The sequence below is a fragment of the Stegostoma tigrinum genome, chromosome 9 (assembly GCF_030684315.1).
Source record: "Stegostoma tigrinum isolate sSteTig4 chromosome 9, sSteTig4.hap1, whole genome shotgun sequence".
In the NCBI taxonomy this organism is placed as follows: domain Eukaryota; kingdom Metazoa; phylum Chordata; class Chondrichthyes; order Orectolobiformes; family Stegostomatidae; genus Stegostoma; species Stegostoma tigrinum.
The window spans coordinates 27,751,533-27,778,754 of NC_081362.1; the positions used below are offsets into that span (position 1 = coordinate 27,751,533).

At 42.7% G+C, this 27,222-nt stretch overlaps 1 protein-coding gene across 7 annotated transcripts in view; it reads right to left on the reverse strand.

Annotated features, from left to right (window-relative positions):
- Positions 1–27,222, reverse strand: part of LOC125455082 (zinc finger protein 664-like) — an 82,674-nt gene that overhangs the window by 17,068 nt on the left and 38,384 nt on the right. Inside the window, exon 1 of one of the 7 annotated variants that reach the window (XM_048536627.2) lies at positions 6,187–6,278. The exons of 5 other annotated variants lie outside the window; for them this stretch is intronic. The gene's annotated coding sequence lies outside the window, so the exon portion shown is untranslated. Of the gene's footprint in view, positions 1–2,557; positions 2,776–6,186; positions 6,279–27,222 lie in introns of those variants that run through there. One more of the 7 variants, XM_048536626.2, reaches the window with a different exon arrangement.

The window sequence follows — 27,222 nt, forward strand, 5'->3', positions numbered from 1 at the left end:
TTACGCGCCGTGGACTTAGTGGCCAGGCATAAGTCGCCTTCACTGTGCAGCTGAAATGAAAGTTGCCACTCTTCTGCACCATTTCGCCTCCATGGACACCCTTGCCATTATGAGTCCTTGATGGACCTCACCAATGCGGATGTCATTGCTGCCGCAGGTACCACACCAGCCAAAATTTGACTCTGCCGCCTCCATGAGTCTCCTTCAGGCCCACCTCATCAATGTAGCTGCTGCTGATGCATGGGGTCTTGTATGGGGCCCAAACACGTCTCCACTGCCACCTCCTTGAAGCTGCACTGGAAGCAGTCATTATCAGGAACCCTAACGCAGCAGCAGCCATGAGTTGGTGCTAGCACCAGCTCGACAATGCAGAGGCTGCCAGGAACCCAAACCCGCCTCCGATGCTGCTGCCACAGAAGAAAGGGATATTCAAAAGAAGATTCATTCTAAATTAGTTGAGTGAATTAAGTTACTATACAGTACAAGGAAATTGTTTGAAATTATGTAAGTCAAAGAGATGGGACCTCACAGGATATTCCCAAGGATCCTAACAGAAGTGCGAAATTACAGAATTGCACCAGCATGGAAGCAGGCCCTTTGGCCCATTGAGTCCACACCAACCCTCCAAACAGCATCCTACCCAAACTCATTCCCTTACCCAATCCCCGTATTTCCCATGGTTAATCCACCTAGCCTGCACATCCCTGGACAGTATGGGGCAATTCAACATGGTCAATTCACCCAACCTGCACATCTTTGGACTGTGGGAGGAAGCCAGAATACCCAGAGGAAGCCCATGTGGACACGAGAAGAACATGCAAATTCCACACAGACAGTTGCCCAAGGCTGGAATCAAATCTCCGTCCTTGTCACTGTGAACAAGGTCAGAAATCACATGACACTAAGTTATAGTCCAACAGGTTTATTTGAAAACACAACCTTTTGAAGTGTAACCTCCAAACCCTGAAGCTGAGGCAGCAATGCTAACCACTGAGCCACCATGCCACTCTGGAGAACAAAAAAAACTATTAATACATTTTTAACAGTTACCTAGATTTGAAATCTCTACCGTCCTTTATGTTTAAAAGTGCTTCCAAATTTCATTCCCAAGTGGCCTGGCTCACTTTCTTTAGACAATGACAACTGGTCTTTCATTAATGGAAATTGCTTCATGTAAGCTCCTCTTCTCTGTTCCCCATAATATATTCAAAACGTCAATCAAATAACCCTATAAACCTTCTAAAATTCAGGCAGTACACTTATAGCTTAATCCTGCGAGACCAAGTATCATTCTAATAATTCTATGCTACACGCTCTCTAAGGCCAATAGATCTTCCTGGAATGTTTTGTCAAAATTTGTGTGATAGATCTGGAATCTGGAATCCGTGATGTATTTCATCTCTCTTTTAACCAATTCATGAATCAACTCTTCCTAAGATTTTTTTCATAAACAGTGAAGCAAAGTATTTTTTGTAGTCAATTACAATTACCAATTTCTGATGATCACACAACCATTCTCCTCTACCGCTTGCTCCACTCCTGGACTTTCCACATTTAACGGGGCGACACGGTGGCTCATTGGTTAGCACTGCAGCCTCACAGCGCCAGGGACCCGGGTTCGATTCCAACCTTGGGCGACTGTCTGTGTGGAGTTTGCACATTCTCTTCGTGTCTGCGTGGGTTTCCTCCGGGTGCTCCGGTTTCCTCCCACAGTCCAAAGATGTGCAGGCTAGGTGGATCGGCCATGTTAAATTGCCTGTAGTGTTCAGGGGTGTGTAGGTTATTGGGGAATGGGTCAGGGTGGGATGCTTCAAGGGACGGTGTGGACTTGTTGGGCCGAAGAGCCTGTTTCCACACTGTAGGGAATCTAATCTAATCTAAACTATTTTTTAAAAACCTGACACATTTATTTCATTTCTTTAAGATAATGCTTTTCATTCTCATCATACTCCTCTTTGCTATGCACGTCCAGGTCTTAAAATCCTATTGCTGATCAATTGTACTTGTGTTACTTTCTCATTTCACTTGCTTCAGTTCATTCATTTTCTAAAATCTAGCGGCTTTTGTTTTCATAATAATTTATTTGCCATTTTTCTACTGTGTCCTTAACCATATCATATTATGGTCACCTCAATTAACTCATCTACTCAATCCAATTAATGAATCAAAAACACTCATAATATTGAAGCTCTCTGAACACTCCCAACAAAGCATCTGAAATTGATTTTTTAAAAAACACTTTGGCACTTTTAACTAGGCTACTTCATATGGCAGCTCATTCAAAATGCATTATTTGTGAAAAGCAATTTTGAAACCATTTATCATGAGAAAATTCTTTTATAAAAACATGCTTTATTCTAGTGTCAAATGCTGTCTGCTGGCTGTTCCTTCATTTAATTTTAATGTTTAAATATTTCAACTGGGCCCTTCCCCCTCAAATTACCACTTTCTTCACAGGATATAAAGTTCAATTTTCTTTCATCATTTCTCATAACCTATTCCTTTCATATTTGGTAATATTTGTTCTTCCCTGTGTCCCTTCTCAACCCAGACTTACCTAAACTCTTTGTCTCCTTCTTGACTGCTTTTGTTTAATCACTTGAATTTTTCTGCTTGTTTCTGTTCTTTAATTCGTTTCCTTCTTTGTTGTTTTCTTTCAGGCACTGATTTCCCTGCAAATTACGAGTCAGGTGATCTGCAGATTCTGAATGTTGTGGTTTTCTTCTTTCTGCTTTGTATTCTGATGTGCAAGCTGACAACCAAACCCTACGTTTCTTTTCCCAGTTTAACCCAGGAAGTGATTTGTTCCTTCATTAGCCCTTCCTTCTGCTGCCTGACTTCTGCAGGGTCTGAGAGCCTGTCCATAAAAATGTAAATTAATCCAGCTTTCCACCTTGCTATAGTGTGTAGTCACTTTATACTTTGTTTAAACATGTCTCTCCATATTTTAACCTCTACATGTTTACTGTTTTCCATATCAGTTGTCAAGGAATTAAAGTTGTCAGGAATTAAAAATTAATCTTCTCAAAATTGCCACAAGTAGAAAAATAAGGTAAAGGATCATTGAAAATTACTGTGTATCTCAATCTTTAGTTTATTTGTTATAATATTGTTATTTGACCGACAAAAACTACAAAACATCGAATTGCTTTTGTGGGTTATTAAGCAGATTTACTGTGAAGATGGGCATGTTGGGAGTGCAATTTCAAAGAAGAAAAGAATGGGGCACTTGGAAGAAAAAAGACAGGTGGTGAAGCACTTGGAAAAATAATTTTAGCCGGACAAGTCAACATTCTACCTGTCTCGATAGCTAATATCCCTGTAAGTTCCAGTTATAAGTAGGGCTTTAAGCCACATCTTAGCACGAGTAATGGGACAGGTCTCAGGTACTTCTTTAGATATAAACTACAAACATTCCTTAAGGATAAAACAGCATATTGCAAAGCACAGGAACAACAGTAAGCCATTCAGCCCATCCAGTCTGCCCTACGATTCAACGGCTGATTGAACGCTTCAGTGCATTTTGCCTACCAATTTCCAAACCTTTGTATGCCATTGTAATCAGAAATTTATTGAATCCCTACCTTATACAAACTCAAGCAGCGAGTTTTAATAGCTCTCTGTGGTTAGAGAATTACAAAGGTTCACAAATCTCTCAGTAAAAACATTTATTCTTTTGTAAGTTTCAATGAGATCACTTCTCATTTTTCAAACTCTAGAGTAAACAGATCTAGTTTGTTCAATCTCTTCTCATACAGCAATCCTGCCATCCTGGGAACAAGTCTGGTGAACCTTTGTTGCATTCCCTCATTGGCAATAATCTTCTTGCAATAAAAACTAACATTCCAACAGGCTTTCTGGATCTGTATGTTAGCTTTCAGTGACTTTGAGAAGCATACCTAGGGCCCTTTGAACATCTACATTTTTCAGCCTTACATCATTTAAGAAATAATCTGTACATCTGTTTAAGAAAGAAATTGGGCATGGATAGATATACAAGGCTCTTGCTGCATATACAGCAGCTATGCTGAAATTAAAATGAGGTCAGCACTATTCAACCTTATTCCACTATTTACAAACTGCACTAAAAGAAAAATGCACTATTAGAACACGCTTTAAATGTGGGATACCAGCACATTGATGGTTAGGGAAAGATAGAGGATTTCAAACATAGAATATTAGATAGGATGGACATGGATTTGAGGACAACAACATTTTCAAGCTCCTTGAAAAGACATTGGAATTTGGAGAATCTGTAAGTTTGCAAGGACATAGGATCACAGAACCATAGAATCCCTACAGTACAGAAAGAGGCTATTCAGCCCATCAAGTCTGCACTGACCCTCTGAAGAAAGCCCTTCAGACCCACTCACTCACACTATCCCCAAAACCCTACGTTTACCACGGCTAACCCACCTCACCAGCACAGCTTTAGACCGAAATTAAACCAGAGCACCTGGAGGAAACCCATGAGACATGCAGAGAACATGCAAGCTCCACACAGACAGTCACTAAAGGCTGGAATCAAATCCAGGCCCCCAGTACTGTGGGACAGCAGTGCTAACCACTATGCCACTGTACAGGGTTTATTTTTTGTGGTTGGAACAGTGGCTCAGTGGTTAACACTGCTGCCTCATGGCGCCAGGGACCCAGGTTTGATTCCAGCTTCAGGTGACTGGAGAGTTTTCACATAATCCTCATGTCTGAGTGGGTTTCCTCCCACAATCCAAAGATGTGCAGTTTAGGTGGATTGGCCTTGCTTAATTGTCCCAGAGATGTGAACGGTGAGGTGGATTAGCCATGGTGGGGTCAAGGGTTCATTTTGGGCGTTGGGGTTGTGGGGTGGTAACAGACTTTAAAGGAGCGGGGAAGAAATCCTGAAGCAAGAACTATTAAAAATATTGGTTAACATGGTGACAAGGAGGAGAAGTTGGGTGGAGAGCAGTTTAATGGGAATAGAATCAGGGGAGTAGAGGTAGACAATGAGATCAGAGAGGGAAAGAAGAGAGATGCGAAATTTGAGAAAGGTAAGAAGTTCATGGCCAGAGCAGAGGGTCATATTTGAAATCTGGACAGGGGAAGGGAGAAATGTAGCAGAGGCACTGGTTATGTTGCTTTAACTTAGTAACTAAGAAATCCATGAGCTCCTTACATTTACTGTTGAAGAAAAAGAAGTCTGAAGGTTACAACTTTCCAGGACAGAAAATAAGCCATTAGTTAGCTTCAGATTCCTGTACAGCCCTGGAACAGTGAACAGTATTAAAGGACAAGAATAATACGCAGAAGTACTCTACGTAATCCAAAAAGCCTTTCTGTGGGTGGATAAAGCAGTTGTCTGCCATATCTTTTCAACTCACCATCTCTTGAACTTTGATGAGGGGAGATGGGGGTCATGCCGGCAGGAACAGGCAGAGTGAGAATGACCATTAAGTTCATTCGGAACTCATACAGAGTATTGCTGTTGCGCTGTCTTTTCTCCAAAATTACAGACTGAACCTATGCTAACTGAAGGGTAAGGAGTAACTGCTGAGTCTCACCTAGTAATTTTAAAAATGTGTACTGGCAACAGTAATTTGTTTTACAATTGTACAATTTATTATCTATTATTTAGAATAATAGCAGGGTGACAAGGACCTCTGAAGGGTCTGAAATGCATTGCCTGGGACAGTAATGCAGACAGGTAACCTTACAACCTTTAAAAAGCACTTGGATGAGCATTTGAAATATCATAACATTTAAGGCAATGGGCCAAGTGCTTGAAAGTGAGACAAGAGTAGATTTGGCAGTACACACTTCATGGGCCAATCTAAATTTCAGAGTTGGGTTGGAGATCCAAAGTATGGTAAGGTTTGAAGATCAGAAAAGCCAGAGCAAGTTCGAAAAGCATGGGTTATGCATGCACGGAGCTTAAAGATCAGAGGACTAGAATCAGATTGAGGAACTTGGGAGCACACATGCATCAAAGTTCAGGTGTCTTTAAGCGAAGATGACAATTTATAAAAATAGATGAGAAACAAAATAAAGAATAAGAAGTATTTACATTTCAAACTGGCAAATTGTTTTCAGTGTTTTGTAAGCAGAACACAAAGCATTTTTACCACTAACAGATGGCCAATGAAAGTTACACTGTTCAACTAATCTAGGTATTTCATCATACATTGTGCAACAGAGCTTTAAAGTACTTACTAACTGTCAGCAAGATAAAAGATTCAACTAAAACACAAAAGTTCCTTGCTTAAAAAAGAATTCCAAAGACAGCAGTGTCCAGATCAAGAGGTTCCTAAGCACACAAGTTAGAAACCAAGATTGGAAGGAAGCAGAGAGTGGGGGTTGTGGGTGAGGGTGAGAAGGAGGAGCGGGCAAGCGGGGGGAGGAAGAGGAGGGGCTGGAAGAGGGAGGAAGGGGGAGGAGGAAGGGAGGAGGGGGGGGAGGGGACGAGAGGAAAAGGAGGGTAAGATGAGTGGGGGTGAGGAGGATAGCGGGGAGAGAAAAGAGAGAAACTTGTTTTTATACTACATTGGGGTCATTAATCTTTTTTGTTTGAATGTGAGTTTACTACTGAATTGAATATTAACCCTCTGTGGTCTGGTCTTATATAAATTTTATTCCTTGGTTGTTAAATGGTGTCTTGTATGTCATATAGTCATAGAACTGTACAGCATGAAATCAAACCCTTCGATCCCGAACTAGTCCCATCTGCCAGCATTTGACCCATATTCCTCTAAACCCTTCCTATTCATATACTCATTCAGATGCCTTTTAAACACTGTAATTGTACCAGCCTCCACCACTTCCTCTGGCAGCTCATTCTATACATGCACCACCCTCTGTGAAAAAGTAGCCCCTTAGGTCCCCTTTAAATCTTTCCTTGCTCGCCGTAAACCTATGCTCTCTAGCTTTGAGCTCCCCCACCCTGGAGAAAAGACCTTGCCAATTCATCCTATTTGTGCCCCTCATAATTTTAGAAATTTCTCTAAGGTCACTGCCAAGCCTCCAACACTCCAGAGAAAACAGTCCCAGCCTATTCTGCCTCTCGTGGTAGCTCAAACCCTCCAGCCCCAAGTCCCACAACATTCTTCCTATAGCAGGGAGACCAGAATTGAACACTGTATTTGAGAAGTGGCCTAACCAATGTCCTGTGCAGCATTAACATGACCTTGCAACTCCAATACTCAATGCACTGACCAGTAAAGGCAAACATACCAAATGCTGCCTTCACTATCCTGACCACCTGTGACTCCACTTTCAAGCAACTATGAACCGCACTCCAATGTCTTTTTGTTCAGCAATGCTCCCCAGGACCTTACCATTAAGTGTATAAGTCCTGCTGTGATTTGCCTTTCTCAAGGCGACACGGTGGCACAGTGGTTAGCACTGCAGCCTCACAGCACCAGGGACCTGGGTTCGATACCAGCCTTGGGCGGCTGTCTGTGCGGAGTTTGCACATTCTCCCCGTGTCTGCGTGGGTTTCCTCCCACAGTCCAAAGATGTACAGGCTCGGTGGATTGGCTGTGCTAAACTGCCCATAGTGTTCAGGAGTGTTTGGGTTAGAGGGGCATGGGTTAGAGGGGCATGGGTCTGGGTGGGATGCTGCAAGGAGTGGTGTGGACTTGTTGGGCCGAATGGGCCTGTTCCCACACTGTAGGGGATCTATTCTAAAATGCAGGACCTCACATTTATTGAAAGTAAATTCTATCCGCTACTCCTGACCCATTAGCCCATCTGATCAAGATCCTGTTGTACTCTGAGGCAACCTTCTTTGCTATCCACTACACTAATTTTGGTGTCATCTGCAAACTTACTAATCATACTTCCTACGTTCACATCCAAATTATTCATATCTTTCTGTTATGGATGAGATTATACACATTTAAATTTCAGTGTGTCTTTCCTTTCCCCTTTGACCTCGAGATCTGGGCATACATTCTGCATTTTAGGCTTATTATTTGTAGGAGTTCATATTTTGAATGTGCAAGTAAATATGAAGGAGGATGCTACAATGTTGTGTGCCAGTGTCAGTTTAAAAGCATGTAAATTTGCCAATCTAGGGAAAGTATTCGTGTTGAGATTTTATCGTGTTATGACGACTGTCCCAAACAAGGAACTTAGTTGCAGAGGAATGCAAATTGATTAAAGGCTTCTGTGGTTGCAGTGTTGTGTTCCCTTAAATGAGCTGTCTGGTCATAAAAACAAAATTATAATGAAATTTTTATTTTAAATTAGAATGTTCAAAGTTTCTGTGAGAATTTATTGCAGCAAATCTAAGGCATGTTTTGAAATCAGAAAGCCAATTTCAGAGAGTTTGCAACTAAAAGAATAAACTACAAGGATGTAGTTTTGTCCTTTGTTCTAAAAGTTTGATTATAGTCCTATAAAAGCTATTTAAAGAAAGAAGAACCAAGAAAACATACATAATTTATTTCTTTTCTTAAAACATTGCAATTTGTTTTGTGCTTAGTTTAAGGAATTTCATTTTCTAACCACAGTGAACTTCCAAATATTATTTTAACATACAAGTGAATTTTTAACAGTGGAATAAGAAGATTTACTTGATAAGAAGATTAAATGAGTATTTAATGTGAACTAATTCTTTCAAGAAAATAAGGAAACATTGGAGGAATAATTTCATTTGAACAAAACACAAAGACAACAAGGTGTAGAGCTTGATGAACACAGCAGGCCAAGCAGCATCAGAGGAGCAGGAAAGCTGACATTTCGGGTCTGGACCCTTCTTCAGAAAAGCATGTAGGTTTGTCCTTTGTTCTAAAAATACGACAAAAAGGTGGCTTTTGTCTCCGTATGGAAGGACTCTAAGACTTTCGCATCAACTCTTTTTGTGAACTCAAAGTTCTGAGAATTTATAATATTCAATATTTTGGGTTTGTGAATTGTCAGATGTTTGGATTAACTACCCAATGTTTCCTGAAGCATGATGGATGGACTTTGACATTTTTCAGACATGGCAAGGCAACTTCAAGAACTTGTGAATTTGTCTGGAGACTTCATGTTCACAAGCCTGAAAACACTGTACCTCTTGAAAAGGAATCATCTGTAACTCACCCAAGCCATTCTCTAACATTGAGCTGAACAACATGAAACATATGGATTATCGGGCATTTCAAAATAAAACCCAAAATAACTGAATGCTGCAAATCAGAAACAAAAACAGAAGTTACTGGAAAAATTCAGCAGGTCTAGCAGCATCTACAAAGAAAAATCAGTTAAGGTTTCGGGGCCGGTGACCCTTCCTTCTTCACAGATGCTGCCAAACCTGCTGATCAGGCATTTCAAAACTGCTAAGCCTGGATGCAGTCAATAATAATAAGGGACTCATGTGATTTGATTCTCAAAAAAAAGAGACTGAAAACTGAATTGAGCTTTAAAGGGATTAGGAGGAATCATAAAATGCATGCACAGTCTCAGTGATTTCAATGCACAGGAGGAAAATTGTTTCAGTACATTTTCTCGCACTTTTGCAGTATCTCCATTCCACATCACACATTCTTGATTCTTACATGATCTAATCAAAAGGAAAATCCATGAGATTTTTCTTATCTTTCCACATATTGTCCCGATGCCTCAGGTGGTGGCCCAATGTCAAATTCAGTTCTCTTAAAAGGAAGAGCAACTGAGCAGTGGCAGGAGAGGAGTGGAACAAAGCGATCCTGGGGGTGAATAGCAACAGCTTTTGGATAGTTTGAGTTTGTTAGGGATAGAGAGAGACCGCTCCAGAGACAGCGCACCAAAGAGAAAAAGAGCGACAGCTTGCGAGATTGACAGCACACAACAGTGAGAAAGCGCATGTGGGAGGGAGTGCAAACAGCATAACAGAGAGAGAGCGTATGAGAAAGCGAGAATGCATGTACATAAGAAACAGCGTGCTTATGACAGAGAAAGCACAGGAGCGAGAGAATGAAGAGCACAAAAGAAAGTGAAAGACCGAACGCAAAACTGAATGAGAGACGATGTGCGAGACTGACAATGCGCACGTGAAAAAAGCACAGGTGGGGAGGGAGAGCACATGGAAGGGAGCATGGAGGGGGAAATAGCATGCACATGAGGGAGTGTACGTGGGAAAGCAAGAGGGAAGGTGAGAGAATGCTCGCGACAGGGAGAAATGCATGCATGCGCAAGTCATGGAGCACCCACCAGAGAGCAACAGAGGCTCCCATAGTGTTTCAGGACTTGGATGGGGAGGAATTTATTAAATGTGTTCAAGAAAACTCTCTCAATCAATATGTGGATGGCTGTATGAGAGAAGGAGGCAAAACTCAACCTCCTCTTAGGATGTAATGCAGGGCAAGTGACTGAGTTGTTAGCAGGCATGCATTTTGGGACCAGTGGCCACAATTCTATTTGTATTGAAATGTTTCAAAATAGAAAAGGATAGATCTGGTCCAGAAATTAAAGTTATAAATTGGAGCAAGGCCAATTTTGATTTCATTGGACAGGAACTTTCAGAAGTTGTTGCAGAGATAGTAGGAACTGGGGATAACTTCTTCAAGGTAGGCATCCTTAGAGGATGACCCTGGAGAGTTAATAACGAGGGAACAGAAACGACAAAGCCAAAATCATTTTCTAAAGGTCTAGATCTGAAACGTCAGCTTTCCTGCTTAGTCTGTTGTGTTCATCAAGCTCCACACCTTGTTGCCTCAACTTTCAAAAGTTGACTGGCGTGGGAATGGAAACTGTTCACAGTGAAATGGACATCAGCCAAGTGGGAGGTTTCAAAAGCAAATTCCTGTTAGTATGAAGGACAAGACTGGCAGGAGTATGGAACACCGGATATTGAGGCTCTGATGAAGAAAAAGGAGGCTATGTCAAGTATAGACAGCTAGGATTGAATGAGTCCCTTGAGGAGTACAGAGGGTGAAGGAGCACATGTAAGAAGTAAATCAGGAGGACAAAAAGAGGTCATGATATAGCTTTGGCAGAAAAGGTTAAGGAGAATCGAAGAGATTCTACAAGTATATTAATGGCAAAAAGTAACTAGGGAAAGAACAGAGCCCCTTAAAGATTAACAAAGGCATCTGTGCGTGGAACCAGAGGAGATGGGTGAGATCCAAAACAAATATTTTGCCTCAGTATTTACTATGGAGAAAGTCATGGAAGCTAGGGAACTCATTAAAATAAATAGTGATGCTGTGAAAAGAGTCCACATTACAGAATCAGTGGTGTTTGTGGTCTTAAAACACATGCAGATAGATAAATCCCAGGACCTATTCATGTATATTCCAGGACATTGTGGGAAGTTAGGGAAGAAACTGCAGGGCCCCTAACAGAGATATTTGTATAATTGATAGGTACGAGTGAAGCACCAGAAGACTGCTGGGTAGCTAATGTTGTGCGGTATTGAAGAAAGGATGGGGAAAAGCCAGGGGAACTACAGACCGGTGAGCCTGACAGCATGGCAAGTTGTTGGAAGGGATTCTGATAGACAGGACTTACATACATTTGGAAAGGCTTGGACTGATTACAGATTCTGTACATGGGCTTGTGTGTGGGGAATTGTATCTCTCAAACTTTTAGTGAGTTTTTATTTTGAAGAGGTGACCAGTGAGATAAATGAAGGCAGAGAGCTGGATGTTGTCTATATGGACTTTATTAAGGACTTCGACAAAGTTCCATGTGGTAAACTGGTTAGGAAGATTAGATCACGAGTTCCAGGTAAGAGCTAGCCATTTGGGATGCAAAATTGGCTTTTGGTAGTGGTGCAGGCTTATTTTGGACTGGAGGTCTGTGACCAGCGGTGTACCTCAAGAATTAGTGCTGGGTTAACTGTTGTTTGTTATTTATATAAACAATGTGGATGAGACTATTGGAGGCATGATTAATAAGTTCAGGGACTGATGGTATAGTGGATAGCAAAAAAGATTATCTCAGAGTACAACAGGATCTTGAATAACTGAGCCAGTGGGCAGAGGAACAGCAGATGAAGTTTAATTTAGATAAATGTGGGGTGCTGCCTTTGATAAGACAAACCAGGGCAAGACTTACATAGTCCCCGGGGAATGCTGTCAAACAGGCAGACATAGGAGTTCAGTTACATAGCTCATTGAAAGTTGCACCACAGATAAGACAGGATGATGAAGGCAGCATTTGGCATGCTTGTCTTCACTGGTCTCAGCAATGATCATAGGAGTTGGGATGTCATGTTGTGGCTGTACAAGACATCATTTGGTGCACTGCACACACTTCTGTATGCAGGATGTTATTAAACTGGAAAGGAGCAAAAAACAATGTACAAGAATGTTACTGAGACTGGTGGATTTGAATTATAAAGGAGAAGCTGGATAGGCTGGGACTTGTGTCTCTGGAGTGTAGGAAGTTGAAGTGTGACCTTCTAAGAGTTCTATAAAATCATGAGGGCTGTGGATAGGGTGAATGGCCAATGTCTTTTACCCAAGGTAGGGGATTCCAAAGCTAGAGGGCATGGGTTTAAGGTGAGGGGGAGAGGTTTAAAAAGGAACTGAGGGGTAATGTTTTCATGTAGAGGTTGGTGCTTACATGCAACAAGTTGCCAGAAGAAGTGATAGAGGCGAGTACAATCACAACATTTAACAGACATTTGGACAGATACATGGATAGAAAAAGGTTGACAGGGATATGGGCCAAATGCAGGGAAACTGGACTAGTTTCGTTTTGGTAAACCTGGTTGGCACAAACAAGTTGGGCTGAAGGATCTGTTTCCATGCTCTTTGACTCCAAAATATACTGCTACAAAGGATGGAAAATATTGAACTGAAGAAGAGGTTTTAATCATGTGCACCTACTTGATGAATGGTATAGCATGAAGAGGTTAATTAGGCTAGTGAAGCATCAAAACATCTGAATCAAGGCGGCAGTGGCACTGAACTCCTTAGAGAAACTAATATTAAAACAATTAGGATATATTTAAAGATGTTCATACCTACTGAAGTGAGCAAAATTGGGAGGAGGATGTAAATTTGGATTTGAACAACTTTAGAATAGAAACATTTGCTAAGATGTTTCTTCAAGGTGAAAGAGAGCTGGGAAATTTTAAGTCCAAATAAGACTTCTTTTTAATATAATCCCCACAGTGTGGAAACAGGCCATTCAGCCCAACAAGTCCACATCAACCCTCCGAAGAGCATCTCACCCAGACCTATCACCCTACGTTATCCATACATTTCCTACGGCCAGCACACCTGATCTACACATCTCTGAACACTGTAGGTAGTTTAGCATAGCCAATCCACCTAACTTGCACTACTGTGAATGGAGGGGGAAGTGGAGCACCCAGTGGAAATCGATGCATGGGAAGAATGTGCAAACTCCACACGGACAGCCACCTGAGGTTGAAATTGAACCTGGATCCCTGGCACTATGAGGTAGCAGCACTAACCAGTGAACCACTGTGCCACCCCTATTATTTTAATCTTAGTGAGTGATTTGCAGGTAGAGAACTAGACAACGTCAAACCAAATTAAGGAGCATAAATCCTAGCTGATATTATTCAGAGACTACAGATAACTGAATCTGATGAGTTTTAGAACAGATTATGGAAATAGATGAACTTAAAGAAAACACAAACAACAATTTGAATAGGTCATCACACTAAAAGATCAAAGGGTTAGTGACAAAGAATAATTATAGGACGACTGAGAAGGTAAGATCATGTCCTGTAAAAGCTCAAGATTCCACGGACGTTTTAAAAGTGACTCAAGTTACTAACACTTATAACTGAAAAAAGATGAAATTTATTTTCTGAACAGAAACATGATTAAGGACTTGTTTGTGGAACACAGGCATGTACAACAACTACGACACACAAACAAATATGGTTGGATAACAGTCATGTGTATTAATTTGAAAATAATTGGTAAATAGTCATGTGTAATGACTTGAACATTAACTGTTTACACACGATTTGGTAGAGATGGGGATGAATAAATGTGTAAGCCCCTTGGTGTGAAGGTATTGTTTGTAGGAATAGTCGAACTTGAGATTATCTGTAAAATAGATATAAAACTTCTGATGATAAAGTAAAATCAGTTCAGCCAACTTCAAGGGGTGAGGCTGCACCAATCTATCCTAATAACAAACAGTTCAAAGGAATTCATGCTGCACAGTCCAAATAACCCCCTTAAATCTACCGAGCTGACGAGAAGGTACAACTGGTGCCATCAGCTTGCCTGGGTCACTTGATATTTGAATTTTAGATAACGTGACTGGAAGTCACTCCTAACACCTCTGTAGCGTCTCAGTATATCCTGCCCAATACACCACAATGTATCCCTTCCATTCATTGGATTTGCCACACCGGATTGATAGAATATAATGTAGGGAAATATGCACTTGAACAGGAAGAATTGAGCACCTGAGCTTTATTGAAATAGAGAAAGACTGTAGAACAGAGGGATTAGGAGTCCTTGTCCGTGAAATACAAAGGACCTGTTCATGTTTAACAGGTAATACAGCAGAAAATGGAATATTTGTCTTTATTTCAAATGGAATGATGTGTCAAAGTATTAGGTCTTGCCAAAACTGTCAGACCTCATCTGGAATACTCTGAACAGTTCTGGGTCCCTTATCCAAGGAAGGATTCACTCGCATTACGGGTAGTCCAAAGAAGGTTCAGCATGTTGATAACAGGTATGGAGCGGCCGTCCTATGAGGAGAGGGTGAGTAGATTGGGTCTGTACTTGTTGTAATTTGGAGGGGGTGAGAAGCATGTTCGTTGAAACACACAAGATTTTTAAAGGACTTGATGCAGTAGATGTAGAAAGGATGTCTCCCCTTGTGGGAGAGACTCAGGCCAGAGGGCACAATCTCAGAATAAGGGGTCGCCACTGAAAACAGAATTGGGGGTGGTGCGTCTTGGAATTCTTTACCACAGAGGGCAGTTGAGGGTGGGTCTTTGAAAATATTCAAAGCTGAGACGGACATGTTTTTAAATCAGTGTGGAAATCAAGGGTTGGCGATGGGGGTTGGGAGGCAGGAAAATGGTGATGAGGATTAATAGATCAGCCATGATCTCATTGAATGGTGGAGTAGACTCCATAGGCAGAATAGACTGCGCTACTCCGAAGTCTTTTATTCTATTGATCATAAGGTTGGTAAACCATAAACTATGTTTGTAACTGTCACATAGAATGAGATTATCCAGTGCTGGTAGACTATCAGACTGTAAATGGAACCCTGACATCCAACCCACCTTTATATTCGGTAGTGACCGTTGGTTTTGTATTGCCAGTATTCATTAGTCATGGCAAATGTATTACTTGAGTTACTGTATAGTCACCCCACAGGGAATCATTATTCAGCAAATGCCAACTTGGAAAGACAGACAATCAAACAACCTCATACCTTGCGAGTTTTGAGAAGATTTGTAGCTCAGGTTGAGGTTCTGGATGTGAGTTTGCTCGCTGAGCTGGAAGGTTAGTTTTCAGACGTTTCGTCACCATTCTAGGTAACAGCATCAGTGAGCCTCCGACGAAGCGCTGGTGTTATGTCCCGCTTTCTATTTATCTGGTTAGGTTTCCTTGGGTTGGTGATGTCATTTCCTGTTTTTTTTTACGCAGAGCAGAGGAAAATCACCTATACAGCGTATTCAAAAAGAATGGGTACCCTATGAACACAGTCCGCCAATTTCTCAGCAACAAACCCAAACAAACAGACAAAACGGGCTCAGAAACCATAACCACTCTCCCCTACATCAAAGACATTTCTGAAATGACTGCCAGACTACTTGGACCCTTTGGCATCAGGGTAGCCCACAAACCCACCAACACACTAAAACAACAGCTAATGAACTTAAAAGACCCTATACAGACTACAAATAAAATGAACGTCATCTACAAAATACCTTGCAAGAACTGTGACAAACACTACATTGGACAAACTGGCAGGAAGCTAGCCACCAGCATACATGAACATCAACTAGCCACAAAACGACATGACCCACTATCACTCGTATCCTTACATACAGATAAGGAAGGACACCACTTTGATTGGGACAACACATCCATCCTAGGACAAGCCTAACAGAGACATGCACGAGAATTCCTAGAAGCATGGCATTCCAACCGGAACTCCATCAACAAACACATTGATTTGGAGCCAATCTACCATCCCCTGAGAAAAAGAACAGGAAATGACATCACCAACCCAAGGAAACCTAACCAGATAAATAGAAAGCAGGACATAACACCAGCGCTTCGTCGGAGGCTCACTGATGATGTTACCTAGAATGGTGACGAAACGTCTGAAAACTAACCTTCCAGCTCAGCGAGCAAACTCACATCCAGAACCTCATACCTTGCTATGAAGAGAAATTAACAACCAGAATTTATTAGTTTATGATTCTAGCAATAATCAATCATCAAGCTTAGACTAGACTATCGCTAAACAAAAAGCACCTCCGCAGGACATAATTCAGATAGCCTATCAAATTTATCTCGCCATAGGATTGTCTAGCTACAGATATTATCAGATTCTGATAAATAAATCTATGAAATGGATTGAGGCCTTGTGGCGTAAGATAAACATCACCCCTAAACTTATTTGGCTTTGTGTGGGTGTGGAGAGTCTACAGGAAGGGAATACCAAACCAGGAAGATATAGTAAAAACCAAACGAACTGTGGATGCTGTAAATCAGATAGAGTTGCTGGAAAAGTTCAGCAGGTCTAGCAGCATCTATAGAAGGAAAAAAAAGAGTTAACATTTCAGGTCTGGTGACCCTTCCTCAGAACAGGAACAGAAAGTGACCAGCAACCAAACTCATTAGATAAACTTGCTCAGGATTCCAGTGACTTATGAAAATCACCCAGATTCATTGAGAATGGTCGAAAGGGGCAAATGAACCCTTAAAATATTCCTTAGAAAGAAAATATACACACCAACGCATACTATATCATCTGTGTGCATAAGGTCAGGAGTGCAACCAAAGTGATTATGACATTATGATGGGATGGTTAATGAGTACGCCTCTGCATGGCTTCATTTCAAAATTCACTTTGCTTTACAAGGGGTGTTTAAAAAGCAATGGCGAGAGTTAATGATAGAAGCATGTTCAGAATATGGATGAATTTATGGTCCAACATGCTAGGAGATTAACTCAAAAATCTTGATGAAAAATACTGAGTATCAGCTAGGAGATGTGGTTGTGGCCCTCTATTGTCTAAGAAAGGAACACACCTTTCAAGTGGGTAGGACCTTATTCAGTGGTGGACAGGGCCTATTCCACTTTGCATTTGATCCAAATTATGGATAAAAAGTAGGCAGGGACAAAAATGTTGCCAAACGAAACCATAAATCAATTGAAACTGGCAAAAGAATAAAAATCTTACAAACTTGTTTGCAGAATGATAAGATGGTTCTGTTTTCAAACTGAGAGCACTTAAAGTCATTCAGCCAACAGTTGTCATCATAAAGCATGAATGGGCCCGATGATTTCATTCAATTAGGAATATCCAAATTAGTCAGCAGCTGATTGTGACAAAATAAGAATATTTGTTTCAAAATGGGAAGTTGTAAGAAATAATGTTACAAGAGTCGAAAACTAGTAAAAGAAGAACTTCTTCACTGTTTCATGCTATTCTATGTATTTTTTGTTACTCTGTAACAATGCTATTTTCTACTCTAGGATTTGTACCTAGGTACTTGTACCTAAGATGGTGCCATTAAAGGAAGCCATTCTAAAAACTTTTCACTGCACTCCTATACCGGAGTACATTTGACAATAAAAGACATTCTATCTATCCCTCAACAGTCTGCCTGAACTGTGCTAAACAAAGCTAATAATGTTAGCTTACGTTTCTCATAAGGTGCTGTTGTGTAGCTACATTTTTAATATAGTAACAGGTTTCTATGTACTTGCAGTTGGGTCTCATAAGAGTGACCTATTTTCTTGTAAGTGGTCAAATGAATGGGGAAAACATAAACAAACAGACTGGCATGAGGAAGCACCATCCCAAATAAAGTCTTTAAACAAGGAGTTGGGAAGAAACCCTAACCCTCTCGAAATTCTGATTTTAATTGCTCTATCTTAAGAAGACACAATCTCACCAGCTCAGGTCCTAAGAATTCCTGCTCAGAACTTCCTATGAACTCATCTCCACTTATCTGGACTCCATTTTCTCCCCTTTGGTCCAGGAACTCCCCACCTACGTCCGTGACACCTACCCCGCCCTCCACCTCCTCCAGAACTTCTAATTCCCTGGCCCCGAACACCTCATTTTCACCATGGACGTCCAGTCCCTATACACCTGTATTCCGCATGCAGATGGCCTCAAGGCCCTCCGCTTCTTCCCGTCCCGCAGGCCCGACCAATCACCCTCCACCCACACCCTCATCCGCCTAGCCGAACTCGTCCTCACCCTCAACAACTTCTCTTTCGATTCCTCCCACTTCCTACAGACAAAGGGGGTGGCCATGGGAACCCGCATGGGCCCCAGCTACGCCTGCCTCTTTGTAGGTTACGTGGAACAGTCCCTCTTCCGCACCTACACAGGCCCCAAACCCCAACTCTTCCACCATTACATTGATGACTTGTATCGGCACTGCCTCTTGCTCCCCAGAGGAGCTCGAACAGTTCATCCACTTCACCAACACCTTCCACCCCAACCTTCAGTTCACCTGGGCCATCTCCAGCACATCCCTCACCTTCGTGGACCTCTCAGTCTCCATCTCAGGCAACCAGTTTGTAACTGATGTCCATTTCAAGCTCACCGACTCCCATAGCTACCTAGAATACACCTCCTCCCACACACCGTCCTGCAAAAATTCCATCCCCTATTCCCAATTCCTCCGCCGCATCTGCTCTCACGATGAGGCATTCCACTCCTGCACATCCCAGATGTCCAAGTTCTTCAAGGACCGCAAATTTCCGCCCACAGTGGTCGAGAACACCCTTGACCGCGTCTCCCGCATTTCCCGCCACACATCCCTTACACCCCGCCCCCGCCACAACCGCCCAAAGAGGATCCCCCTCGTTCTCACACACCACCCCACCAACCTCCGGATACGATGCATCATCCTTCGACACTTCCGCCATTTACAATCCGACCCCACCACCCAAGACATTTTTCCATCCCCACCCTTGTCTGCTTTCCGGAGAGACCATTCTCTCCGTGACTCCCTTGTTCGCACCACACTGCCCTCCAACCCCACCACACCCAGCACCTTCCCCTGCAACCGCAGGAAATGCTACACTTGCCCCCACATCTCCTCCCTCACCCCTATCCCAGGCCCCAAGATGACTTTCCATATTAAGCAGAGGTTCACCTGCACATCTGCCAATGTGGTACACCGTATCCATTGTACCCGGTGTGGCTTCCTCTACATTGGGGAAACCAAGTGGAGGCTTGGGGACCGCTTTGCAGAACACCTCCGCTCGGTTCGCAATAAACAACTGCACCTCCCAGTCGCAAACCATTTCCACTCCCCCTCCCATTCTTTAGATGACATGTCTATCATGGGCCTCCTGCAGTGCCACAATGATGCCACCCGAAGGTTGTACGAACAGCAACTCATATTCCGCTTGGGAACCCTGCAGCCCAATGGTATCAATGTGAACTTCACCAGCTTCAAAATCTCCCCTTCCCCCACCGCATCCCAAAACCAGCCCAGTTCGTCCCCTCCCCCCACTGCACCACACAACCAGCCCAGCCTGTCTCTGCCTCCTTCACCTGTTCTTCCTCTCACCTATCCCTTCTTCCCACCCATAGACGCACCTCCATCTCCTACCTACTAACCTCATCCCACCTCCTTGACCTGTCCGTCTTCCCTGGACTAACCTATCCCCTCCCTACCTCCACACCTATACTCTCCTCTCCACCTATCTTCTTTTCTCTCCATCTTTGGTCCGCCTCCCCCTCTCTCCCTATTTATTCCAGAACCCTCACCCCATCCCCCTCTCTGATGAAGGGTCTAGGCCCGAAACGTCAGCTTTTGTGCTCCTGAGATGCTGCTGGGCCTGCTGTGTTCATCCAGCCTCACATTTTATTATCTTCCTATTTCTCTTTCTCCTTTTCACTGAAAATCTCTCTGGCTAGGCTTTCTGCTACCCACCTATACATCGTATGTGGATCAGTATCAAATTTTGTCTGATAATGTTCCTGTGAAGACTGTGATGTTAAAGGTACCATTAGAATGCAATTCATTCCTCTCATTGTCCCAGAAAAAAGTCTTTACAAAAAGGAGTTGAGCAAAGGAAGGCAACCTGTATAAGAAAGATAGATTGCGCCTGAATTGGAAGGGGACTAATATGCTGGTGGGGAGATTTGTTATAGCTGCTCAGGAGAATTTAAACCAGTGGAGAGGAGGGGGAAAAGCAGGGAAATAGCGCAGAGAGAGAGAGAGAGCGCGAGAGCGAGAGAGAGAAAGAATGAAAGACAGAGAGAAACACAGAGAGAGAGAGAGAGAGAGAGAGAGAGAGAGAGGGAGAGAAAAAAAAGTCAGGGCAGACAGGAACACAGCAGTAAATCAGGTCGGGCTGAAAAATTAAATTGCAGTTATTTCAATGCAAGAGCACTAACATGTAAGGCACATGAACTCAGTATTGTTGGGAACATGGGACTGGATTATCATAGCAATTACAAAAGACGTGGCTCAGGGACGAACAGGACTGACAGCTTGATGTTCCAGGATATAGATGCTATAGGAAGGCAAGAAAGGGACGGGAGTGGTGTTTTTGATTTAAGCTCGGTGAGCACTTTGAAGAGAGTGACCTGGTAGGTGAGCACTTTGGAAAGAATGACCACAATTCGGTTATGTTTACTTCAGCAATGGAAAGGGATAGGAACATGCCACAGGGCAAGAGTTATAGATGGGAGAAGGGCAATTATAATGCGATTAGGCAAGACTTAGGAGGCATAGAATGGGTTAGCAAAATGCAGGGAATGGGGACAATCGAAATGTGGAGCTGGTTTAAGGAATAGATATTGCGTGTCCTTGATAGGTATGGCCCTGTCAGGCAGGGAGGAAGTGATAAGCTAAGGGAACCGTGGTTTACTGAAGAAATTATATCTCTTGTTAAGCGGAAGAGGGAGGCCTATGTGACGATGAGACAAGATGGTTCAGATGAGGCGATGGAGAGTTACAGATTAGCTAAGAAGGATTTAAAGAGAGAGTTAAGAAGAGCAAGAAGGGGACATGAGCAGACATTGGCAGGTAGAATACAGGAGAACAATAAAGCTTTCTAAAGGTATGTGAGGAATAAGAGGATGACTAGGGTAGGAATAGGGCCAGTCAAAGACAGAAGTGGGAAGTTGTGTGTGGACCCTGTGGAGATTGCAGAGGTGCTAAATGATTATTTCTCATCTGTTTCACTGAGGAACAGGAAAATATTGTAGAGGAGATGACTGAGTTACGGGCTACTAGAATTGAAAGGATTAAGGTTAGTAAGGAGGTGTTATCAATTTTGGAAGGTGTGAAGGGAGATAAATCCCCTGAGCCAGATGGGATTTTTCTGAGGATTGTCTAGGAAGCTAGGGAGGAGATGGCGGAGCCTTTGGCATTGATCTGAGTCCTCATTGTCTACAGGTTTAGTACCAGAGGACTGAAGGATTGCAAATGTTGTGCCCTTGTTCAAGAAGGGCAGTAGGGGTGACCCTGTGAGCCTTACGTCTGTTGTAGGAAATATTTTGGAAATGATTATAAGAGATAGGATTTATAATCATCTAGCAAGCAACAATTTGATTGGAGATAGTCAGCATGGATTTGTCAAGGGCAGGTCGTGTCTCACAAACCTCAGTTTTTTGAGAAGGTGACTAAGCATGTGGATGAGGGTAGGGCAGTTGACGTGGTGTAGATGGACTTCAGTAAAGCCTTTGATAAGGTTCCGCATGGTAGGCTATTGGAGAAAATACAGAGGCACAGGATTGAGGGAGATTTAACAATTTGCATTCGAAACTGGCTTTCTGTAAGAAAGCAACGAGTGGTGGTTGATGCAAAATATTCAGCCTAGAGTCCGGTTACTAGTGGTGCGCCTCAAGGATCTGTTTTGGGACCACTGCCGTTTGTCGTTTTTATAAATGACTTGGACGCAGGCATTGGTGGATGGGTTAGTAAGTTTGCAGATGACATTAAAGTCGGTGGTGTGGTGGACAGTGTGGAAGAATGTTGCAGGGAGACTTGGATAAGCTGCAGAATTGGGCCACAAGGTGGTAAATGGAGTTCAATACGAATAAATGTGACGTGATTCACTTTGGGAGGAATAATAGGAAGGCAGAATACTGGGTCAATGGAAAGATTCTTGATAGTGAAGATGTGCAGAGGGATCTTTGTGTCCATGTACATAGATCCCTGAAAGTTGCCACCCAGGTTGATAGTACTGTTAAGAAGGCTTACGGTGTTTTAAGTTTTTTTGGTAGAGGGATTGAGTTCCGGAGCTGTGATGTCATGCTGCAACTGTACAAAACGCTAGTGCGGCCTCATTTGGAATATTGTGTGCAGTTCCGGTTACCCCATTACAGGAAGGATGTGGAAGCATTGGAAAAGGTGCAGAGGAGATTTACCAGGTTGTTGCCTGGTCTGGAGCGCAGGCCCTATGAAGAAAGGCTGAGGGACTTGGGTCTGTTCTCATTGGAGAGAAGGAAGCTAAGAGGCGATTTAATAGAGACATACAAGATGATCAGAGGATTAGATAGGGTTGACAGTGAGAGTCATTTTCCGAGGATGATGACATCAACTTGTATAAGGCGGCATAGCTACAAATTGAGGGGAGATAGATTTAGGACAGATGTCAGAGGCAGGTTCTTTACTCAGAGAGTGGTAAGGGCGTGGAACACCCTGCCTGCCAATATAGTTAACTCAGCCACATTAGGGGCAATTAATCAGTCCTTGGATAAGCGTATGGATAATGATGGGATAGCGTAGGGGGAGGGCCTTAGATTAGTTCACAGGTCGGCACAACATCGAGGGCTGTCGGGCCTGTTCTGTGCTGTATTGTTCTGTCTTCTATTACTGCTGTACTTAGGTAGGATATTCCTGGGAATATGTACAAGGATGTTATTTGGGTGAAACTGAGAAATAAGAAAGTGATGATCACCTTATTGGGATTCTACTATAGACCCCCAAATGGTCAGCAAGAAACCGAGAAACAAATTTGATTGGAGGGCGGATGTTCGCAGGTCAAGGGATAGCTGGAAATTAGGAAGCATTCAAAAATGAGATAATGAGAGTCCAGAGACTGTATGTTCCTGTTAGGGTGAAGTGTAAGGCTAGTTTTAGAGAATGCTGGGTGACTACAGAAATTGAAGTTTTGGTCAAGAAAGAAGGATTGTCAGTTATAGACAGCTGAGATCGAGTGATTCCCTAGAAGGGTACAAAGGCAGTATGATTATACTTAAGAGGGAAATCAGGAGGGCAAAAAGGGCACACAAAATAGCTTTAGCAAATAGGTTTAAGGAGAATCCAAAGGGATTATACAAATACATTAAGGGCAAAAGGGTAACCAGTGAAAGAATAGGGCCCCTTAAAGATCAGCAAGGCCATCAACGTGTGGAACTACAGGAGATACTAAACAAGTATCTAGCATCAATGTTTACTGTGGAGAAGTATATGGAAGATAGAGAACATGGGGAAATAAATCGCAACATTTTGTAAACTGTCCATATTAGAGGGTGGTGGTAAGGGAGGTCTTAAAATGCATAAAGATGAATAAATCCTCGGGACCTGATCAAGTATACCCTAGAACTCTGTGGGATGCGAGGGAAGAGTTTGCTGGGCCCCTTGTTGAGATATTTGTATCATCTAGGGGAGGTGCTTGAAGACTACATATTGGCTAAAATTGTGCCACTATTTAAGAAAGGTGGTAAGGAAAGCCAGGGAACAATAGACAGGTGAGTCTGACTTATGTAGTTGACAAGTTGTTGGAGGGAATCCTGAGGGACATGATTTACAGGTATTTGAAAAGTCAACAACTGATTAAGGACAGTCAACATGGCTTTATGTGTGGGAAATCATGTCTCACTAACCTGATTGAATTTTTTGAAGTAGTAATGAAGAGCATTGATGAGAACAGAGTGGTGGATGTAATCTACATGGACTTCAGTAAGGTATTCGCCAGGGCTCCTCTTGGTAGATTGGTTAGCAACATCAGATCACATGGAATGCTGGGAGAAGTAGCTATCTGGTTACAGAACTGGCACAGAGGGTAGGGCTGGAGGGATGCTTTTTAGACTGGAGGCCTGTGACCAGCTTGTGCCACAAGGATCAGAGCTGGGTCTGCTGTTATTCGTTATTTATATATATGATTTGGAGCCTTGGTTAGTAGGTTTTCTGACAATACTAAAACTGGTGGTGTAGTGGACAGCAAAGAAGGTTCCCTCAGAGTACAACAGGATTTTGATCAGATGGGCCAAGGAGTGGCAGATGGAGTTTAATTTAGATAAATGTAAGGACCTGTATGTTGGAAAGGCAAACCAGGACAGGGCTTATACATTTAATGGTAAGGTTCTGGAGGGTGTTGCTGAACAAAGAGACCTTGGGAGTGCAGGTTCATAGTTCCTTGAAAGAAGAGTTGCAGGTATCCAGGATAGTGTAGCTGACATTTCGTATGCTTGCCTTTATTGATCAGTGCATTAAGTATAGGAGTTGGGAGGTCATGTTGTGGCTGTACAGGGCATTGTTTCGGTCACTTTTGGAACACTGCTTGTAATTCTGATCTTCCTCCTAATAGGAAGGACGTTATGAATCTAGAAAGGGTTCAGAAAAGATTTATGAGGATGTTGCCAGTGTTGGAAGGTTTGAGCTATAAGGAATGGCTTAATAGGCTGGGGCTATTTTGCCTGGAGTGTTGGAGGCTGAGGTGTGTCGGAGACTCAGGTGTGGCCTTATAGAGGTTTGTAAAATTATGAGGGGCATGGACTGGGTAAATAGGCAAGGACTTTTGCTCGGGTGGAGAAGTCCAAAACTCGAGGGCATAGATTTATGGTGAGAGGGGAACGATATAAGAGGGACCCAAGGGGCAACTTTTCACAGAGAAGGTGGTACATGTACAGAATGAGCTGCCACAGAAATGGAGGAGACCAGTACGATTACAACATTCAAAAGGCATTCAAGGTTTTTGAAATGATTTATAGCTTGGTTTGTTGACTTGCTCGCTGAGCTGGTAAGCTCGTCTGCAGATGTTTCATCACCACACTAGGATTAACAGTGGAAGCCGTAATGCAAAGACTGGAACAGACAGTCCTTCCCACCATCCAACCAAATCTACAGATCTGCTATGTGGATGACAACTTTGACATTATCAAATGCTTTAAACTGGAGGAAACTATTTTACTCATAAACAACATACTCACTGGCATAAAATTCACCATGGAAGAGGAAAACAAAAACAGACTTCTCTTCCTAGATGTGACGGTTGAATGCAAGTGAGCTCCAGACCAGCGTACACAGGAAGGCCATTCATACGGATCAAGAATTTAACTACAATAGCAATCATACCACTACCCACAAACAGGGCTGCATTAAAATACTGTTCAAGTGAGCCAAAACACACTGCAGCACCCTGGAGCTTCACAAAGCCAAGGAAGAACACTTATCCAGCATCATTAGAAACAACGGTTACCTGAAAAGCCTAGGCCGCCAACACCTACCCAATAGACCAAACGGAAAGACACAAAACATCCACATACACCAGTCACCCTACCATACATTAAGTACATATCTGAAATGACCACTAGATTACGCTGCCCCCTAGGAATCATGGTAGCCCACAAATGAACACAGGACTGGCATCTGGATGGTTAGATGAATAGGAAGAATTGAGGGGGATATGGGCCACCACCGATGAGAATAAAGGATCCGACAACCCTAATTAACAGAACCAAAATACACGCGGACAAAGATGGACACCAATTTGACTGGAACAATGTTGCCTTCCTAGGGCAAGCAGACCAAAGACACGGACGAGAATTCCGGGAGGCTTGGCACTCAAATTGGAACTAGATTAACAAACATGTAGAGCTGGACCTCATATCAACCACTAAGAAACAAATCTGGAAGTGATACCACCCACACTAACAAACCGAGACACATAAATAGAATGTGGGACAGAACACCGATGCTTCACCAAAAGCATACTGATGACGTTACCTAGTGTTGTGGTGAAACATCTGCAAACAAACTTACCCGCTCATTGAGCAAGTCAACAACCGAGTTTGAAAGTCAACTGAATGGGTACACAAATAGGAAGGGTTTAGAGGGATATGAGCCAAATGCTGACAAATGGGACGAGATTTATGTAGGATACCTGGTCAGCATGGATGAGTTGGACCAATGGGTGTTTCTGGGCTGTATATCTCTATGACTGTAAGTGAAGGGGAGATGAGAGAAGTGAACTCATGCTAACTTTAGCTTGATATTCTTATCAATTCAACCTTAAGGTGGATTCCATACCAATTTCGGAAATCATTTCTACAGGCTACAAAGATCAGATCATTCCATTTCAATACCTGTCGAGTGATTGAGAGTTCGGGCTATGTGTCTATTTTCCCTATTTTGATTATATGTTGACTTTGAATTGTTTTTCCTCAACAAGAACTTGTGATCATAAAATTCCTACACTGCAGAGGCCATTCAGCCCATGGAGTCAGCACCAACTCTCCAAACAGCATTATACCCAGATCCACTCTATCCCTGTAACCCAACATTTACTGTGGCTAACCCACGTAGCCTACACATCCCTTGACACAACAGGACAATTTACCAAAGCCAATTCACCTAACCTGCGCATCTTTGGACTGTGGGAGGAAACCAAACCCCACACAGACATAGGGAAAAACGTAGAAACTCCACACACAGTTGCCCAAGACTGGAATTGAACTCAGGACCATATCAAGGGTTTGGCATGAGGCAGCAGTACTAACCAGTAAGTCAGTGTGCTGTCCTAAATCATCATCATTTTTTGGATAATCTGTGGCCCTTCATCAAACTGACCTAATGTTCAGACTGACAGTTGTAAAGTGTGTGAAAGGGAAGGTTAAAATAGTGAAATTAACATGGTACCTAAACAGCTATAGGCTTAGTCCAATTCAGTATGTAAATATGCCAACTTGGGAAGGGGCCATACTGGACCCAGTGCTGAGGAATGAGCCTGGCTAGGTGGGTGAAGTTTCAGTCCGGGATTACTTTGGGAATAGTGATCACAATTCCGTAAGTTTTAGAATGCTCATGGACAAAGACGAGAGTGGTCCTGCGTATCAGAGATATACAGCCCAGAAACACCCTTTGGTCCAACCTGTCCATGCCAA